We start from the raw sequence: 19,867 nt of genomic DNA, 5'->3' as shown, positions 1-19,867 counted from the left end.
AGTAACAGTTTTAGCAAAGAAAGCTTTTCTTGGTTTCTAAAAATTGCATTAAAGGTTAAAGGAGTCTAGAAAATGAATACTAGGAATCTAAAAATAATTCGTTGCGATCTCCTTTAAGAATATTCGGAGAAATTCCATTTCTTTCAAAAACGGGAAAATACTGAAGCCATTTCCTCTTAAGTTGCGCTTGGATATGGAATATAAGTAGCTTTCTCCATATTCTTTCTGGTCGTCTAAAAGTGCTCTGTTGTATTATTTTTCACAATTTCGAGAATGATCGCTGCAACCGAAGGAAATTTTTATAAATCTTTGTTGGTTCATGGCTTTTTGAGTAGACCTGATATCTTACTGACTTCACATAAAGTAGTTTAGGACTTCGTAAACCAATAAAAGTGAAATTCAATAAAGGATTTTTATTCATGGGCTAGCACTTTTTGTCTCGTTCAGTTAAAACATTGGAATTGCTTTCCATTTTCCTGTTAGACTTCTCAAAAACTGCAACTTAAAATTTTAAGAAGTTGCAGCAAATGTGAAATGTTAACTAATTTTTTTTGTAAACGATCTGCTCTTCGTAATGAGCTTATAAGGAGTTTATATAATGAAACTTATAGTCTAAAGAAATGATGAACATTTTTAAAAAGAAAGAAAAAATTCATAAAAAGATTTGAAATTTAGGTAACGATGGCTTAATGATAACAAAATACACTGGTGTGCAAAACCTAAGCAACAGGTGTTCTTTTTGACATAAATCCACGAGATATCATCTGAGAGACATGATATTCAGAAATAAGAGACAGCATTTTATATTTAAACGATGACTAAACATAATTGCGCAAAAATGAATACAATGCATACAGTATGGAATTAAACAAAAACAGGCTTTATTGAACTCATAGTATCGTTATACATGATTGTCTGTATAAGAGAAAGAACAACAAGCAGATGTTCCTTGGTATGGGATATGCCATCCCCTTACTGCAATGGTTGCTTCTCACTGTCTCCCCACACTTAGCACCAGATTGTCCAAAAGATCTTGAGGTGAGAGTGCCGATTTCTCAATCAGCATCTGTTTCAGTTGTTGGGTGTTCGCCGGAGCATGTAATCGTGCCTCAAGGCGTCTTCCCAAAGCATCCCATACATGTTCTATGGGATTTAATTCAGGGGAGTACGCTGGCCAATCCATTCGAGTGATATCTTCACTTTTCAGTAGCTTCTGAACAGCAGGAGTCTGGTGTGGCCGTGCATTGTTATCCATAAAAACAAAGTCTGGTCCAATTGCACCTCGGAACAGATGCACATAGGGAAGGATCACGTCCTGACAATAGCGATCTCCGGTTACAGAACTTCTGTCGAAAATGTGGAGCTCTGTCCGCCCGTTCAGCATAATGCCTCCCCAGACGAGATCTCCAGAACACCGTAATGGTCTCTTTCCGTGATGTTACTGAGATTAAACCGTGTCCTTACCTCTCTCCAAATAAGTTTTGAGAATCGCTTGGGGCACTAAAACGACTCTCATCGGTAAGGAGGACACGACTCTATTGATGAGATGCCTAGTTTTTGCGCTCCTTGCACCACTCTAAACGGTGGCGTCGATGGCCAACTTTCAAAGGGATGCAGCACTCAGGACGGCGGGCGTATAGGCCATCTTTGTGAAGGTGTCTGGACACAGTAAACCACGACAATTGTCACCGGTTGCTGTACAGAGTTGCTGAGCTGTGGAGCTTGCTGACTGATTTTGGGCTCTTTTCGCCTGTAGGACGATACATCAGTTATCTGCTGCAGTTGTTGTCCTGGAGCGGCCACCACCAACCTTTCTAACCTACGGTTTGGAGGCTTTCCAAGTCCACGAAACGACACTTTTGTTGACTACGAAATCTTCAGCCACACGGGTCACACTACGCCCCTCCTCCAGCTGCTTTCCGATCATTCTTCCACTCGTGAAGTCATCCAGATGATTTCTTCTAGCCATATTTCACGAAAGATTTCACTTGCACTTGCAGCGAATGTCTTTAATTGCGACTTCTTCCTTCCTTTTATGGTAGTCTCGAGTGGAGCGCACGCGTTCTGCGTACGATCACGTAAACTGTGATGTTTCTATCCAGACATTTGCATATGCATGACCTTTCTACTGAATCGCGTGTTCATTGTATCGATAGCAAGAACCCCTTTTCTGCAACAGCATAGTTATCTGATTAAAATTTGAATTGTTGCTTAAGTTTTGCACACCAGTGTAGTTAAAAGGTGGGTAATGCTAATAAAATAGTTAAAAGGGTAAGTCTATTTCACATTGAGTAAACGGTTCTCTCGCTAATCTGGCTAGCTTCATCCCTTCCACTGTAATTTCGTTGCTATTTTCTGTAAAGACAGCCTCCAGAAGAATTAGAATCACTTACAACACTTGAACAGGCTGATAAGCAACATCCCCACGGTAATTAGCTGCTCTGTCGGTGAAGTAAGTTGATGCACATATCGAGCATCTATGAAATACTAACAAAACTTAGAGAGATTCTATATTTGTTAATGTGCAATTTATAGAACTCGCTAGTAAGAGGGTGACAGGTTTTGAAGGAATACTTGATAAGGAGATAGGAGACGACGACAGAGAGACAGGGAAAGAAAGAAAAAGAGAATGAGAGAAAGAAGGAAACTCAATAAGAAGGAAAAAGTAAGAAAAAGAAAATAAGAAAAAAGAAGAAAGAGATCTAAAATAATGTAATGGATTTAAGACAACGCCTGGTAAGTTGCAGGATGCTTTAATTATTGTGCTGCTAATATGACGGCAGCAGCTTTGGTGACTAATTTTTGCAGCCAAATTCCTGGTCCAAAATCACTGATACCCGAAGAATTGGAAACTATATTGACTGATATTGAAGCGGTGATAAATTGTCAAAACTTGACTTATATACAAGAATTGAGCCACAAGTTCTCTTACTTGCACATTTTCTGCTGCGACAGGCACTGCCTCGTGTAAACTGTTGAAGTGTGGAAATTCTTTTAAAAACGCATCTATATCGTGAAGAACTATTAGATAGCATTTGGAAAAAAAATCTGTAAACATTACTTGCTGAATCTGAAATCTACTAATTGTGTGACAAATCATCCTGAAAAACAGGATCTGAATGTGAACGATATCATGATAACACATGATGAACTCTTATCACGTAACTTATGGAGATAGGGAACAACAGTTCTGAACAATTTTACTGGTAGCGATGGACTAATTCGCAGTTGTGAACTAGCGATTGAAAAAGGCCTTTACAGTTATTAATTAAGTTAAAGAGACCTTTACAGTTATTAGTTAAGTTAGAATGCTAAAAATACTAATATTGTGTAATAGAAAATTGCTTACTGAATATATAATTTTAATATTTCACATTATTTATATGTACCTTTAATATTTAAAGTTGAAATGCATAATTATATTTAAAATTTAATTTAATTTTGAAAAATGTCAGGTTTTTGTTAATAATTTTAGTATTTTAGTTGCATTAATGAAGTGTTCCTTGTTTAATATTATAGAAATTCTTGATTAAAATTCCTGATGCTTGAACTGAAATGTCATGGGAATAATCCTTGATATAAATTAAAGTTCCTGATTACAAGTATTTGAATTTTTATTGAAATGCGTAATGATTTTTGAAGATTTTTATATATCGATGATAATCTTGATTATTCTGAACTACTGTTCAGCAGGGCCCAATGTGTAAGAAATTTTATAGTCTGAAAATCTATTTTAATTGCCCATACAGGGCGTAAATGCTTCATGCTTCATGTTTTTATTTTTTGGATATGGCAACGCCAGTAAATAATATTCATGATGAAACTGAATAAACCCTGAAGCTTGAAACCTGATATGTATATTCTTTGTCTTTTAATTATGCTCTATTTCGAATTAAAAATAATATTTCTTGAACGCGGATCGCATGGAACTTTTAGATTTACCATTTATTATTATAATTGTAACGTATTGTTATATTTATATACTTGCACAAGTGTACCAGAGTTTTGATATCGCAGAAGTATACACCATTTTTAAGTGCTTATCTAATGAATTATATCACATACCACACAGTATTATTTTGTTTGTACAAGTGTAATAGTTTATTGACATGTACCTATTTTCAAATGATTGCATGAGCATGTTTGTAGCAGTACTGTACTCCAAGAACCCCGAAAAACACAACTCTGTTTTTAAACCAAACGAACAACACATGCACTAGCCCCTTTAAATTAAGAGTTGGAACAATTAAAATAGGATGCTTTTAGCCTCATGGCTAACTTCATCCCTCTCACTGTACTTTCGTTGCTGTTTTCTGTAAAGGCAGCCTCCAGAACACATGTGTTCGGATTGTAAACGAAATTAGAATCACTGACAGGACTTGAACAGGCTGATAAGAAACATTCCCAAGGGAATAAGCTTCTCTGTCGGTGGTGTAAAGTGGTTCTCATATCGAGTACCTATGAGATACATACAAAATTTACAGAGATTCTATATTTACTAATGGGCAATTTATAGACGTCCCTAGTAAGACGGTGACGTGTTTTGATGGAATACTTGATTAGAAGATAGGAGATGACGACAGACAGACAGGGAAACAAAGAAAAAGAGAGCAAGAGAAAAAAAGAAACTCATTAAGAAAGAAAAAGTAAGGAAAAGCGAATAAGAGGAAAAAGAAAGAGGTGTAGGGTAATGCAATAGATTTAAGACAATTCTTGATAAGTCGCAGAATGCTTTCATTATTGCGCTGCTAATTCTGTAATAAGTTAATAAGTATTTGGAGTAGATTTATCATTTCATACTAAACTTTAAAACACATTTAAATGCAAGATTTCACATCACTTTTAAATGTAGTTTACTCCGCTTGATGAAAGCACAATGTATCTGTGAAACCTTTCTTTCGTAAGCGTAAATGACGCCAAGTAAAGATGTGGTTACCACTAATTTAAATGTAAAGTATTTTTAAGCTACAAATAAACAATCTATCAAATTAGACGAAATAACTCAAAAATTATACTACTAACGCATAACAAATGCATGAATGAAGTCATAAATACACAGACTATAAAAAGGATTTAATATACGCACAATTTAAATTCTACCAATGCGGTAGAATGTCCAATGCGGTTTTGAGAAAATAGTCAGCACATAATGCGTGCGAAACGCCTGATGTTCTGGAAGATTTAGTTGTCTTAGACTACACTGATAACAGGCAAAAAGACACCGATGTATAATAAGAAATGATGTAGTTATTTATTTAACATCTTAAAATCAGTTAAATTAAGAATTTTAGTTTTATTAATTAGTTTATTATCTTATGTTTTGACTTATACTTTTAGTTCTACTTTTCATTAGCTTTCACCAGGACGTAAATTATAGTATATAAAAACAGAATTCTTGGATGTTTGAAAGAGAAAGAGAGAGAGAGAGAGCTTTGGCAGTGACACTAACTTTTGTACTATTTCCTCGCTCAATTCTTGATTACGTTATTCGCCATTAGCTTTTCACCAGCTCAGTTACTCGTGTAATTAGACTAAAATTGAGCTAATGCTTGTTAAGTTGGGCATTTGTAAATCTCCAGCATCAAATTACTTTGCATTTTAACTAACGTTGTATGTTAGCTGAATTCCACAAACTACGGAGTTGACTTTTGTAAGCACAAGTCGTATATTTGTCAATATTTGTCAAGGTTACAGTTTAAAATAAAAAGGTTTGCTTAAACCTTCCCTTCTTAATTAAAAAAAAAAAAAAAAAAAAAAAAAAAAAATCTGAAATGTTTCAGATTTTAAATTACGTCCAAAGGTGCGTTTTTTAACATTTTGTGTGTTACCTTTCTTTATTAAATATCACGTTCCTCGCACTTAAACCATAAGATCCAGTGCAACAGCAATATCGCAAAATAGTTTTAAAACGAGCATATCTTTAGAATTTCCGATACAGAGACTCACGCGCTGGAGATAAAAATGATTTTTCTGCACAACGTTGCCATTGCTCGCTTTGAAATCCTTGAATTTGTTAATCAAAAATTCGTCAAAGTTTTAAAAAATAGGAAATCGATGATAAAACAAATTTCAAATTTCAAATTTGGTCTTCCACATGCTCATATTCGTTGGAGGATTACGTTATTCAAAATTCGATGACTCTATGTACCGTTATTTTATGACAATGTGAGAAATATACATACATTTACGCAGATTTTCATTATTTAATTTCTTCAAATATAATGCAGGACTCTAACATTTTATGGCAACAGTTTGAAAAGTGAACCGACATTTATCCGTCCGACGCAAAATGCCAAAACGAAACTAATAGTCCTTCTGGATTCAAATCCCTTTGGACTAAAAAAAAAAAAAAAGTTACTTTTATAAAGGCGGCGATAAGTTACCTGATAGCCTTAGTAGGGATCAAATCAAGCTATATAAAGGATGAAATCTTAAAAGTCTTCTAGGTTGAATGCATCACTAACATCTAAGCTTTCTTCTAATGTCGATTCAACGGACAGGATTTTTTTTATGTATTTAATAATAGATTGCAAGTGTAGAAAATATTATATTTTAAATTAATTAACAAAAATTGTTGCTGTATTTATTTTTTCATTATTGTCGTGTGAAATATCATGAGGCGCCAGCTGTATTGATTACTATGGGCGCCGAAAATGCTGCACTAAGAACCGAGTTTGAGTGTGAATATTAAGTTGAAATTCTCGAGGACTTTTATACGCTATAGAAACGATAGAAAACGTGTTAAATAACATAATAAAGTAATAAAAGAAAATTTTATTGCTAATCTATATTATTTCTTAGGAAATATTTGGCGAATATCTTATAGACCACTAAATATTAAGCTATTTTCATTTATTCTGATTCAAGTTCAATGCATCTTTGCCTTCTGTAATATTTACGATCAAATCTCTGTCTTGGCGGATCAAAAAATGCATTCCTATCGGGACTTTCATCTTTTTGTTCTAAGACTTCAATAAGGTACCTGAAAGTTAAAAACATTCGAAATAAGGAAACGGAAATACTTAAATCTCCAATATAAATGATCTAATATAAAAATCTATAATATCTCTAACAAAAAAATTCTATGATATGTAAATTAAATATTGGTATTTACAAGAAATGGCAATCTTGCTCCATACTTTCCAGACTTCACGTCTGAAAGCTGAAATACTGAGTCATTTAAATTTTGGCCGAAAAGTGCTTCGTCACTTTTGTTTCGTTCAAAAATTCTAGGAAGTTTTTCTTATTGTTTTAATTTTGATTTATGAATACGTTTCTCTCTTTCTCCAACTTTATATTGAAGGCTTGAGTGGAATTTCAAAGTTTTTGATATTTTACTACAAAATTTGTTTTATAGGCTTCTAGCCACTTGGCAAAATACGTTAGATAAAAATTTTACGGAGTTTAAGTTTTACATTTAAACTGACCTCTGTAAATATTTCTAATTTGTATTTTATCATTGTTTTAATTTTAATTTTTTTAAAATGTGCTGCATTATTTGTTTTGCTGCAGAGACTGAAATCCTGTCGGGCTAATCGATCGAATTTCTTCTTTTCCATAAAATTTTCCTTTCAATTTATGTTTTACTTTGTTACGAAATTTAATATTTTCTCTTCTTTAAATTCAATTTAGGGAACTTTTACACGATGGTATAATTTTGTTCTTCTAATTTATAAATTTTTTGTTTTATTAAAGAAAACTGTTGATTTTAATTTAGCAATAGTCTTTTTAATTTAGTTAGTTCTCCTGTTTGTTCTACATTTTTTATAATAATTTTTATAGACTACGTCTTTCCAAATTCATTCGTTACTTAATTTTACTAAATATAATTATGAAAAACTAAATCTTTTTATACCATAAAATTTTAATCATTTTCAAAAACAGTGTTAAATTTCTAAAATACGATTAAAAATATTACATATTTAATATTTCAAAATAATAAAAATGATTGGCAATTTCTATATGCTTATAGGATATAGTGTATATAAGGAAATAAAGAATAAAGGCATAAAGAAAACTACAAATTTTAATTTAGAAATAGTTTCCTTTTAACTCCTTATTTTAATTTGGTTTATCTTCCCCTTTCTATTCTAAATTGTTTGCAATAATTTTTATGAACTTCGTCTATCAAAATTAATTCGTCCATACTCATTCATTTCTGTAATCCTCTTACATTGCGGATGGCTTTCATTCAATCCCAGAGCTCGAAATTTAAACAAAGGAACCAAGTCTTTAAATATCACTGCTACTAATGCGCAGCCTCTTTTTTTTACTTCGCCTTGCTGCTAGCCGTGTACAGCTGTCTTTCCGCTTCTCCTTTGTCTAAGAATATTCAAGATGTACAAAAAACTGTGCGGTGCATCACTCACCCATAAATGAAACTATGTGAATCTGTTTATGCCTATGAAGCAATATGAGGTGACGAAGGAAAAAATAATTTCATCAAGTTTTTTCTTATCAAGTCACATAGTGATGTAAAATGTGCTGATATCACACGCAGAATGTTTCATGGGAACCTTAGATTTCCATTACAGTTTACATAGTTCATTAGTTATTAGTACTAAATCATATGAAGTTTAAAAAATATTCAAATTATGGGCTAAAAAACGGTACTAAACGTTATGTACACTAGTAGTCTCACAACGTACGGTACGTACGTCAATTATAGTCTCACAACATAAGGTGTCCTTCATATTTTAACGAGCAATAAAAAATTTGCAAGGCAACATTAAATAACCTTTGTATTTAAATATGACTGAATGAAGAACAAATAAATAATTTAATAAAAATGAAAGCATTCGGAAAATTAAATTTGGTTTTAAAAATATTCATCCTCGTTTTACTTCCTTGTTCGAAATAAAAAGTAATCGCGAAAAATTTCGGGTATCATATTTCAATTAAAATATTTTTGACCGCTATCGTATGCAGTTTTAAATTTTTACCTTGAAATCTTGCCTAAATCAAACGGCGAAACCTAGGTGTGCCCAGACTGGGTTCACCGATAATCTAGGACAACTGAGAGTCTGTATTCTTTGTTTCTCCGCATCTCATCGGTCAGTTCATTGACAACAATGCTCGTTTCAGCATTTCGAAGCTCTATTCAATCAGTGTGTCACTTTGGGCACACACACAGAATTAAAACGATAAGTGCTATCTTCAGAAAATTTTACTTGTGTACTCCTCTAGGCCTAATTAGACTGCCTACCTTTTTTTTTTTTTTTTTTTTAATCAAAACTTCGACTTTAAAAGGTAGTGTGCCAGAAAGGGTTAACGATGTTTTTGCTTGACATCTGTACCTAAGGACAGAATAAAAAACGACTCTTTCCCCCCCCCCAAAATTATAAAACTGATTTAAAATGAATTCTGAAAAGGTTTTTTTCGCGGCGTCTGTACGTACGTATGTATCTCGCGTAACTCAAAAAATGTGTAGCCTCAGAATGTTGAAATTTCGTATATAGGACTCCTATAATATGTAGATGTGCACCTCCCATTTGGTTGAACGCACCAAAAGTATATAAATAATATGTATAAATATATCCGCTCTGCTACTCGGCTCAGTGAGCTCAGTTTCTTTATTCTTATATGTTTGTAAATTGTGCATTTTTTGCTTTAAAAATGATTGAATTATGTTGTTCTTATCTTCTGGTTAAGGTTTTTATGCCTTTAGTTAACCTGAAGGAGATAATTGTGGAATTATCAACAATTTAAAAAGTTTTTTTGAAGTGAAACTATGCCTAAATTATGTTTAGCATGGCAGCCATATTTGTTTACATTTGAAATTTAGCAGAGTAGGGGATTTCTTGCCAATCTAGAGAAACTAAGCTTCACAACAACAAAGTAATGTCTTCTTCTTTTATTGCGTATTACATTATGCTTAATTCATTCTGGAATTATCATTTAAGTTATTAGCTTGTTTTTGCGTAGAAACTGTAATTTTAATAGTAAAAATTGTTTTTTTAATCATTTTAACTATTCTTGGCGTTTTATGTTTTTCTGTATTTTTCAATTTTTAATGAAAATATTTTGAATTTTTATGTATTTTTGCCTCGCCGCGAATTGAGAACTGAATTACTTAGTAGCGCATGCTCATTCAGCGCCGCTGTGAAAAACTGTTTCTCTATGTTTGAAAAACTGTTTCATTATGTGAAAAACTGTTTCATTATGTGAAAAACTGTTTCTTAATGTTTGAAAAACTGTTTCTTTATGTTTGGAAAACTGTTTCATTATGTGAAAAACTTCGTATGTGAAAAACTGTTTCTTTATGTGAAAATGTTTAATTTCTTTTAAACATCGTTTTAGATTTATTATAATATTTGAATAGAACATGTGGTGATTCTTCACATGATATAATTTTTGTTGACTCTGAGTTATAAAATGAATGAGATGTAACACTGTTAAGTGAACCTAGCGTCGAAGTGTCGCTATAGTAAATAAATATAGTGAACTTTAAATAGTGCATTTATTCTATTGTGGTTTATACGTTATGGACGAAGTAGACTTAATTCAAAATTCGTTAACTTTTAATTCAATATGTTTAAATGAAATGCAGTAAAATTGCGTATAATTTAATATTCCGTACAAGGAAGTCATGTGGTGTAGACATCAGATTTTTAACGAAAGAACGCAGGAAAAGATTGTTTCATATTTATTTGGCACGTCTTTTTTTGCCGGCAGATGTACCATGCAGGATTCCAAGCAGGATTACTTTGTTAGTTTTAAAGTATTAGATGTTTAGGATATTCACATGCAATGCTTTAGTTGCAGTTTACATTTCTTAACTCGCATTGATTCGCGGAGAAATATTATATGCAGATAAAGACAGTTATATTAAACGTTACATAACATTTCAGAAAAACATTTGAAAAAATTATTAGTTAGTTGACACGAAGAAATCTATTTTTTGTGATTTTTTTTAAATATCAGTGTAAGAAAGACCTTAAGGAAGAAAACCGGATCTAAAGAAACTTTTACAAACAAGAGCGGCCTATAGTGAGTTGAACAAAGGCTATCATGTCAAATTAAAAGCGAATTCCAAATTCCTTTCTTAAAAACTGTTTCCTGGTGATTTCGATGTGACTAAAAAAATGACATAAATTCTTTAAATCAGTCTCAAAATCACATTCTTAAAAACGTATGTATTGGGGCTTTAATCAGTGGGCTATGATAAATTTAGGGCTGGAACATGCACTTAAGAGGATAAAATGGGTTGAAATGGTTAGGAGGTTGAATGGTTAGGCCTAACGGCTAGTCTTATCAGACCTAAGGATTGGATTATTGGATTGGATTATTCAATTATCAGACCTAAGGAATTTAAGGAAAGGACCTAAGGAATCTAAGGCATATTAAAGAAAATACAGAATAGGAAATCAGAACAGTTCTGGCAGCAAGAAAAATCTTTAGCATCTCCAGTGACTCAATGTAGCTTTTAGAAATTAATCAAAATGTAAAATATTTTTTATTAACACAAAATTTCAAACTCAGCTTACATATCTTAAATACACGAGTTAAATTGATTTAAAATGGCAATGTTTCAATAATTAGGTCTTAAACAGCTCCAAAAATTTCAGCTCAGCTCCTCAACAATTTTACTTATAAGAATTCAAGATTTTAAATCACTTTTGACTTATTGAATCAATTCCTTTCTTTTCCTGTTTTTATTAAAAAGAAGGCATGCTTTTCTGCAGTACTAGTTTAGAAACAACTAATTTATGAAAGAATAGCATTAACAAAAGATGATTATGTCAAAACATAGAAAAGTTTAAAAAATATGAGACAATAAATCCTGCTGACAATAACTCTCCATTAATAAGAAAGAGAAAGAATGCTTTGAATATTAACATTGATTCGAAATATAGAAATACATGGCATAAAAATCTGCATATATTAAGGAAATTCAATCTATTAATTTAATGGAGGAATATTTTTAAAGTTTTAAAAGAATTTTGCTTTAAATTTTGTTTAATTTTCCTTCTGTATTTCGTTTCGTTTTCAGGCATTGAATAACGAGTAAGTGGTGTATTATTTATTTGCTCTGTTGAAACGAAATCTTATTGTAGACATATTTACCATGAATTTCTTAATCTGTGATAAACTGAAAGGTGCATTGGTCAGATTATATAAACAGATATGCTAACGATATTCATGTCACGTCGTCTAGATCACATTCACAAATTTTTAACTTTGAGTGTACAAAACCCTTTGGCAACTTATGAACCTCACTAGATAATAGTAATCTGACTATGCCACTGAGCTATTAAAGAAATCCTAATGAATTTATATTCCAGTTGGAGACCATTCTTAATAATGCATTTTTATTAATGAAGAATATGAACGTTAGGAATTCTACATCATTATAGTTGATCACGATACGTTTCATTTCATATATCAAAAAAGTGCAACGAGGGCAACTTGGCAAATTAAGTACCTAGAGTATTAATAACACCCAGGTCATATTTTCAAGATTAAAATTCTGAGTTTCATCTTTAAAGCAAATATCCTAAACCAGTTATTAGCTTCAGTAGATCAGGTGGTGAAAAAAGCTTGAATCAAGAAAGTACTGGGTTTAAATGGCGAAACGCTAAATATTAACAATTTATTTTTACTATTTTAATTAATTTCTTAATTTTCTTAAAGACATTTTTTAGCGTAAAATGTAATATATAATGATAATATAATTATAATGATAATTATCATAAATATAATTATTATGATAATTATCATAAATATAATTATAATGATAATTATCATTTGTTTGTTCAGATTTATTTAGGCTCGTAGCTGAAATTCAGTTTTTAATCAAGTTCCGATTTTCTTTAGATTTAAATTAGTTTAATTTAAAGTTATATTTTACAGAAAAATAAAGAAATGAAGAAAGAAAAACAAATACTTTGTTCCATAAAACATCCAAGCAATGCCCCTTCCCGTGATTATGACGTCATACAGGAAACGGAAACCAATTACAGCATAACTCAAGAGTACAATAATGGCCAATATTAGACTTGTTGGGAAAATCTTGGACAGCAGATAAGATAAAACCTATAAATGCAAGACAAGAAATCAACTCGAGTTTTGTTAAAAATTGCACGTCTTATTTCAAAATAGCACTTTTTTTATGCGCATGCTCGAAAATTAATAAAAATTTTGAAATGTAGAAAATATTGTATTGCACTCTTTAAGTGCACATTTGACAGAGCCAAAATGAGACTTCTAGCTTACTTAGAAGGACGTGATGATCGTCACTGATGTACACCAAAGCGCGTGTTGTGTGTTTTATCAGGTTGACAGCTTCGTATGATGAAATATGTATACGTAATAGCACGGTGAGATTACGGGAAGGAAGTATGAAACAATGAACCTATGAAAGATTTGAACTTACTAGTTGATTGGAAGTTCAAAATCAGACGGCATTTTCTAAAAAGAATTCTCCCGATCTATAAGTCTATAATATCTTTATAATGCAAAACTGCCAGATGGTACAGGCAAAGTAAAATAAAATATTTTTCTAGAGATTTTTTTAAGCTACACAAGAATTGAAGTTGTTAGGTATGCCGTATACATACATTTGTGGCTCTGAGCCACAGGCGTGCAAGATACATTTCGTTAATTACAGCCCATAAAACAGCATGCGCAGTTTTGTGCAGAAAATATCCGTTTGGAGATAATTATTTCTAATCAAAAACGGAGTTCTGAAGGTGAACCAACACTGAGCGATGCATTTGTTTATTTTGGCATTCTGGCCGGATCCATTAATTTTTTTTTCTCGCTTTATGATTGTTTAATTTAGAATCCTTCACACCTAAAACACTTTCAATATTATTATTAATTTTTTAGCACCGCCTGTTTTAAAAACTTATTCGTTTTAAAATATGATATTTTAACATAATTATATGACTAAATTTTATTTCGAAGTTGTTAAAAGATATTTAGTGGCAGCCACGTACCCTCACACAAGCTTGTTCGATATAATATATTAAAAAAAAATCTGAAAGCCTTCAGATTTTACATTACGTCTAAAGGTTTTTTTAACGTTTTGTGTGCTACCTTCAACAGAAATATCGCAAAATAATTTTAAAATGAACAAAGCTTTAGAATTTCTGATACAGTCTCGCGCTCTGGAAATGAAAATGATTTTTCCGTACGTTGTTGCCATTGCTCGCTTTGAAATAATTAAGTTTTTTAATCAAAAATTCGTTAACGTTTTACAAAATATGAAATAGATAATAAAACAAATTCGAAATTCCAAATTTGGGCTTCCAGTTGCCCATATTCGGGTGGAAACGTTCAATATTCAAAATCACAATGCGATAAACATACATACATTTATGCAGATTCTTCATTATTTAATTTAATTAAATATAACACGGAGCTCTAATATTTGGCGGCAACAATTTGAAAAGTGAACCGACATTTATAGTGAACCAATGCAAAATGCCGAAACGAAATTAATAGTCTTTCTGGGCAAACTGTCCCATTGGACTAATAAAATTTCTTTCTACGCAAAATACAACACTTAACTTATTGACAAAAATAAATGTTCTGTGTTCGCTCAGCTGAACAGTTTAAAATAAGTTACAGATAAGCATTTAAAGAAATAGAGTAAACAAGGAAGGATTTTGCTATTTACCATCTTAATATTAAAGGTAGCAAATAACTTGTTAAAAAAAAGAATCCAGAGTGCTTTTGACTGTTTTTTTATTTTTGGCACGTCTACAAATAAAGATATATTTCCTAGCGCAGATAAATGTTTACAGTTTACCGGATCAAATTCACTTAGCAAATGGTCATCCCTTCAGAATAAAATTCTGTGAGTGATAGCAGCGATGCTTTTCGTTATGCGAATTATAGTATTACACATACACGGAAGATTAAATAATATAGCTATATGATAGGTTTGCTTATAAATCAAACAATGTTACCAATTTCATAAACGAAGATTTCATAAACGCGATGGAAGATTATCACACTTTTTTCCCTCTCTCTCTATATATATAAGGATACACACACATAATATAAGCTAAAAATAACTATTTTTTTAAGTTGTTTTGTTGCTGTAGAAATGAACCTTGAGTACCATATTTATTTGGAAACAGTGATTTTGGCGAGGACGTGACATCGAGATTAGTGTGATCACCATTCTGTTCGGATAAAATTGGGAGAAAAAAGGTGCCAGTCAGTGGCATGAAATGTTTTCTTTGAGACATCTCTGACTTACTGTTATGGATTATCATTGCAAACATTACTTCATACAAATGAAATAGCTTGTTGCAGCGTTTATTTAATTATAAATATTTTATGATTTTCAAGTTTTTAAATTGCTTGGATTTATTTTAAAGGAACTTTTGCTTTATGACTCTGAGTGTATTTCACTCAAAAATATTATTTGTATTAGACTTACAAGAATCAATTGATTGAAAATTATGAAATTACAATTTTGTTTTATGTTTACTTATAAATCATGAGGAAAGAAAAGCAACCTTCATTACCAAATTTCTTAGAGCTCAGAATTCCTATTATGTGAAATTCATATATACAGGAAAATATTCCTAAGTTCAAAAAACATCCACTGAAATGTTTTCAAATTAGTTCCAATTGAAATATCGAAATTATTACGAAATGCACTCTCGAAAGACCATTCACTGGAACATACACACTTATTCCAATATTCTGACATTCCTGGAAACATTGGTATAGTTCGACCGCCTCATCTGCGACCATGAGCGCAAACACGCATGCGCCATTCGGACCGAATTATTCTCAAAATAGGGTGGAAGGAGGGGGACTTTCTTTTCCTCCAGTATAGTTCTTTTCGGAGAGCGTAATGGCAAACCGCACATTGAGTTGATCAATGTTAACGAATTCCGTTTAATGCGCATGCTCAGTGGTGTACCGTTGGCGTGGCAGGAAATACTGGCGACTATGCATAAGCAACCATTACACAAGCCTGTTCATCATGTAGGTCTTATCGACTATTTACAACACTACCGAAATTTATTTGTGCTTAATGCATTTGCTTCTGTTTCATTTCATTTCAGTTTATTTTGTTCATAAACGTTATATTTAATATCAGTTAGTTATAATAATTTCCTTGACTTTAATTCAGTAATTTAAACTGGATTTATTCTTTAATTTGCTAAAGTATATACACGAATGGAACATATAGTTATTTACCATACGCAATTGCTTTTATTCCTCACAAGTATATTCAGTAAAGATTTAGCTAATATATCCTGTAATGTTTCATTCTTAAACAAAAATGTTAATCATTCTTAAACAAAAATTTCAGTAGTTTACAATCGATAATTACCCTCTAAGTAATAAAGAAACTTACAACCTAACAAGTTTTAAACCCCGAACTGTTTACTCCCAGATAACAGAATATCAACCACATACTGTATTTATGTTCTTTTAAAATTGTACCAAAGTCGTAATTACGCCAAATTCTCTTCTGGGCATGCGCAGTATGCGCAATTCGTTTACCATTGATCAACTGGATGTGCAGTTTGCCATTACGCTTCCGGAGAACAGAAGACCTTTCACGTCGCAGCAAGTAATACCGGTCCTTTTGGACGAGTCTATGAGTTTTGGCAGAATGCCAACCAAGGTTGCGCTATAGACGGATAATTGCTTCGTACCTGTTCATAACTGACCGTCGCTTCTTGTTGGATAGCTTGAATTGTCTGAAAAAATTCACTTCGTAGAACCAGCTTGATAGAAAGTAATATAGTGTTTAAGGGGAAGAAATGTGACAAATAATATCATTGGAGGATGACACAAACCTATTTCTGATCAAGAAAACTTAAGTATCTTTCCTCTAATAGCCTAAATTCAAAATGTAATATCTCGCCGGATGGTTGTATGTTAAACAGACAACACAAACTAAGCTATCATGGTGTCGGTGTCGGTGTATTTAATTATGGCAAAGCACACTAGGGCTATCTGCCTAAGAGGAGGGATGCCTTTCGTGGAGGACTTTCTAAGGGAAACTGGCTCGTATACACGTTACACATGGGGAAAACCACGAAAACACCCATGCAGCCAGCCCGTTCGCGGGATTCGAACCTCGGACCGAACTACCAGTGTTCAGCGACTTTACCGCTCGGCCGCTGGTGGGCAAGCTATCATGGACAATGTCATTTCACATATACCTTGAGTAACATGCAACAGTGGAATAGAAAGAAAATTCAATCAGAGAAAAATTATCTATAACAATAGGAGGAAAATACAAGAATAATAGAAAGTTGATGATGATACTCTAAAATGAAATAACGAATTAAAAATGAAAAGTTATGCACGAGAAGAAACTATTTTATATTACTGGGAAAAATTATTTTTGCATTTGATTTCTTGTACTTTACCTTACCCTTCTCCCAAAAGGAATGCAAGAATGCTTTTTAATTCTTAGGAGTTAATCATACTTTATGCCAACATATTACGAAATTCACATTTGAAACATCGAAATCTGTATTTATCAGATCATCCAAGTTGTGTAAAATCATAACGAAACTTGTGTTTTGCTACGATGTTGAACACGTGGACCGTAAAATTGAATCACATAAACATATGTTATTCTACCAAAGGAGTTTCTTTTAATTATTTTTGATCATATACGGAATGCCTCTTGAACCCTACTATATTATCGAAACCTATGCATTTCTAATTAACTCTTTCTGAAGGATGAAGTTACCCATCGTTAAAGTTTGAAACTCTCTTTTATAATAGCCTTCTGAACTTCCACAAAAACTGTATTAAAATCGAATACTGTATTTAAGACATAAAAAGATTTCATCATCTGCTTGTAACGGCATAGCTAGGAAAAAAAATATATTTATTTTTGGTTCGTTATCATTACCGACTCATGTTTTTCAGTATTTTTCTACAAGCTTCTACAATGAAATAAGAGTATTATACTTCTAAAAAAGTAGTGTTGAGCACTTGGAAACATTTAACAATTGCATTTTATTTTTACATATACTTAATTATTTATTTTAAGCCCATTTAGAAACTTGTTTTATTTATTTATTATATTTTTTGTGCTTTGATATCTGAACTGATATTCTAAACTTCACAAAAACAGATCTCTTTCTTCGGCAAGGAGAAAAGTTTTTTTTCTTTAAATCTGTTTTCTGATTAAATTATTTCGCTGTAGAGTATACGTTTAGTTTCATTATCCAGTTGTTTTAAGTTAATTAGCTTCTCTGTCTTTCTCGCTTTCCATACTCTTGCTAGCATGCTAATTTTTAGTTCATGCGTATTCAAATGAAGCAGAAAAGAGAGGGCATTTAAAGGAAGGTTTTTAGATGTATAATCAGAGCATGTTCCGCTTGCTGAAGGCCATGTTTGCTAGTTTATTCTTTCGAGAGCAGTTTATCTACGGCGATATTCTCTCCATTTGGCGTGTCATACCAATTAGGGTTTTGAGCCAACTTGCGCTTATTGTATCTGCGTGGCCTTTTCGGTTAGCTTAGTTAGTATAATTACAATTCATTACGTTTTCGAGTTCAACCATAAATGCTGGCTAGTTCTGTAAGCACAAGACGTGTCTTTTATTACCTTTTGTCTGAGTTAAATAAAAGAGTCTTGCTGTAATTTTCAAGACATAAGCGATAGGTCAATTACATCTTAGGCACAGCTCTGATAGTTTTTATTACCAAAGAGAACGAGAATGTATATCACATAAAGAAACGCTTTCAGTTTTATCTTTTTTGTGTTAATTTTCTTTCAAGATATACGCCTTGCTTTAATGATATAAAAAGCGCTAAATTTTTACGTATACGGGTGAGTCAGTGAGTGAGTCAGTAATTATGGCGCAAAAACCAGAGATGATTATGACGCGCCAAACACAAGATGGGATGATTAAAATTGATGACATTAAAATTCAATAAATAAAAACAAGTAGATAAATGTACCAAATCCAGAGGATGAAGTCATATAAACACAAATTAAAAGCACACATTAAAATTCAAGACACAGTCTTCAAAACAAATTACATTGGTAATAAAAGCCAGTCTCTTTTAAATAATAAAATAAATTACAATTGACCTCTCTTCCGATTAAACGGTCGAGAGGTAAGTCACAGCCATTAAAACATTTCTGATGAAGATTATTAAAATATGGACACTCAATTAAAATATGTCGGACAGATAGACAAATATTACAATTTGAACAAACAGGCTCATTCTCAGCTTTTAAAAGGTAGCTATGTGTCACTCTAGTGTGACCAATTCTGAGGCGAGTCAAAAGAACTTCCTCCTTACGATGTTTGGTAGATTCCCAATGCTCAATTCTAGGTTTTACTTGTTTTAACTTGTTTTGAAGCTGAACATCCCAAATTTGCTGCCATTTTTTTCGGACCTATCCCTTGATGACACAGCAGATATCTCTAAAAGGGATAAGGCGACTAAAGTAGTTCAACAGTAGATTTGGCTGCGATATCTGCAAGCTCATTTCCCTTTATTCCAGCATGTCCAGGAACCCAGCAGTACAGGATTTCATATCCTCGAATCGTTAAGTTTATATGAATTTTGAGAACATCCACTACCACAGGATTCTGAGTGTTAGGAAAAGCTTCCAAAGATTTCAGAGCACTATACGAGTCTGTATAAACTATGAACTTTTTGTGGCAGAGCTTCGAGATGTACAAAAGACCATAATATATTGCAGTTAATTCAGATATTAGGACTGAGAAAGCATGGTGCAGGCTTCTGCCCTCTATGTAATCTTCAAATACAAACGCCATCCCAACATGATCATTTGACTTGGATCCATCTGTATATATCGGATAATAACTGCTATATTTGTGCCTGTGTTCAGGGAAGAGTTGTTTGTAAACGATCTCGTTTGTGCTTGCCTTCACGTGATGTTTGAAAAC

At 32.5% G+C, this 19,867-nt stretch overlaps 1 long non-coding RNA gene across 4 annotated transcripts in view; it reads right to left on the bottom strand.

Annotated features, from left to right (window-relative positions):
• Positions 1-6,759: 6,759 nt before the first annotated feature.
• LOC118191799 (uncharacterized) overlaps positions 6,760-19,867 on the bottom strand; it is a 77,758-nt gene continuing 64,650 nt past the window's right edge. For 3 of the 4 annotated variants that reach the window (XR_004758670.2, XR_004758669.2, XR_015040542.1), the window contains exons 2-3: positions 12,887-13,035; positions 6,760-6,982 (exon numbers count right to left, since the gene is read on the bottom strand). This is a non-coding gene — a long non-coding RNA (uncharacterized LOC118191799). Of the gene's footprint in view, positions 6,983-12,886; positions 13,036-13,215; positions 13,276-19,867 lie in introns of those variants that run through there. The other variant, XR_004758668.2, reaches the window with a different exon arrangement.

The sequence above is a fragment of the Stegodyphus dumicola genome, chromosome 4, assembly GCF_044657685.1.
Source record: "Stegodyphus dumicola isolate Sdum_Otavi_A_Nest chromosome 4, ASM4465768v1".
NCBI lineage: Eukaryota > Metazoa > Arthropoda > Arachnida > Araneae > Eresidae > Stegodyphus > Stegodyphus dumicola.
Note: the sequence above shows the minus strand (reverse complement) of the source record. Positions and strands in the feature narration are given on the sequence as shown.